Below are 1863 nucleotides of genomic sequence, written 5' to 3' on the forward strand. Positions count from 1 at the left end.
CATGTATGTGTTTCAAAGAAAAAATTCTAGTTCTTTTTATTCTTTTTCTCTACCTTCCTCCCTTTTCATTCTTTCACTGAGACTAGATCTCTGATGTGGATGCCAATTAATTTTCTGTCAAGCCTTGTTCTCAAAGCTATAAGAGCAGCCTACTCCAGTTTGAGCTTTTTTATTATGGAAAAAGATCTTTTCTCCTCCATTTTTGACTCTGAAAGACTTTCCTTTTGTGGATGAATTAGGTGTTTAGTGACCTATAGCAGATGGTGTAACAACATTGACTTCATCTGAAGAATTCTGTGTATATTTGAAAAATTATCTCAAAGGCATTTTTTCAGTTCAGCTCTAGCCAAAGAACTGACAGATTTGCCCAATTTTGAAGTTAGTGGACACTTTCATTTCTAAGCTGTTCAAAAACTACCCCATCCTTTTGATTAATACCATCAGTAAGGTAAAGGGATAAGAATGTCATTATACCCATACAAACTTTGAGTTTCTGAGAAAAAGGTGTTATTTATATTTGAGACCTGGCTGGATTCTGTCCTGTAGTTGTAGGAGGGCACTCAAAATTCTCCACCTACACTTCTCTTCTGTCTTGCACTCCTGATTCTACCCACATAAATTGTGATGTGTTCAAAGCTGCATAGCTACTGACTAAAGCTCCCCATAACCACAATAATACCTCACATTCATAGAGCACTTGACAGTTTGCAAAACACCTTACAATATTTCATTTGATTCCCATCACAATTCTGTGAAGTAAGGTCTATTTTACAGAAAAGAAACCTGAAGATGCAGAGATCAAGCAATTTGCCAGGGTAAGGAAGTGTCTCAGGCAAGATTTGAACCCATGTTTTCTTCTTCAAATCCAGAATTCTAGCAGCTGCTGCCTGGGAGTTTTTCTTCCTTTATTTCTGGTCCCCTATGGCCTCACAGAACTACAATCCAGCTATTGCCAGTCTTGCACCACTTCCATAAAGGGACCTGTCCAGGAATGGATGCATCTCACAGTTCAAGCCAAGAGATAACAGCAGAAACTGATAACCTAATGATGTCCGGAGACAAAGCAATTTCTGACTTCCCAGAGTCAAACAATCTCTACAAATGGATTTGGATCATCTATGGAGCAGCTGGGACACTATATATCTAAGATACAAGCTCTTTTTGCAGTTTCCTAATGGTTACCCATATAATGCTCCCACCGTGATTGGTTCCCCCATTACCATCCTAATATGGACACCCAAGGCAATATCTGTTTAGACATCCTCAAGGACAAGTGGTCAGCTCTGCTTGATGTCAGAACCATCCTACTTTTTATCCACAGCCTGCTGGGAGAACCCAGCATTGATAGCCCACAGAACATACATGTTGCTGAACTTTGGACAAACCCCATAGCTTTTAAAAACTGTCTGCTAGAAACCTACATGCAGCAGGTGAGTAGCCAAGAACCCTGACCTGGCTGCCCAGACTACCTTCCTTCATTTTGTGTGTATGTGTGTGTAGCTTCTCCCCTTCCTCATAACCCATCTTCTCCCTCTTCTTTTCTGTACAGAACTGTGTATCATAAACTCTTTTCCTTTTCTTCTTTTTTCCCTTAAACTCTAGTCTAGCCCTCAATATCAATGTATAAGTAAATTTTGATTTTAAATAAAATCCAGTCTTCTATCATCTATGATACAGTGCTTTTCACTAGATGATAAATGAGCTACAGAAAGATTCTTCTTAGCAAAATTGATCCAGTGTATACAAGAGAACTAGTTACTGTACCTCCCAGAATAACCTGAGACTTCCAGAAGTTATCTCTGTTTCTTTGTGAATATTTTACAACTGGGATTATGCTTAAGCAGTAATAATAATAATAACAAT

At 38.6% G+C, this 1863-nt stretch overlaps 1 pseudogene; it reads left to right on the forward strand.

The window, feature by feature from the left end:
* Positions 1-921: 921 nt before the first annotated feature.
* LOC100928289 lies at positions 922-1451 on the forward strand (annotated as a pseudogene).
* Positions 1452-1863: the final 412 nt, after the last annotated feature.

The sequence above is a fragment of the Sarcophilus harrisii genome, chromosome 3 (assembly GCF_902635505.1).
Source record: "Sarcophilus harrisii chromosome 3, mSarHar1.11, whole genome shotgun sequence".
Classification (NCBI taxonomy): Eukaryota; Metazoa; Chordata; class Mammalia; order Dasyuromorphia; family Dasyuridae; genus Sarcophilus; species Sarcophilus harrisii.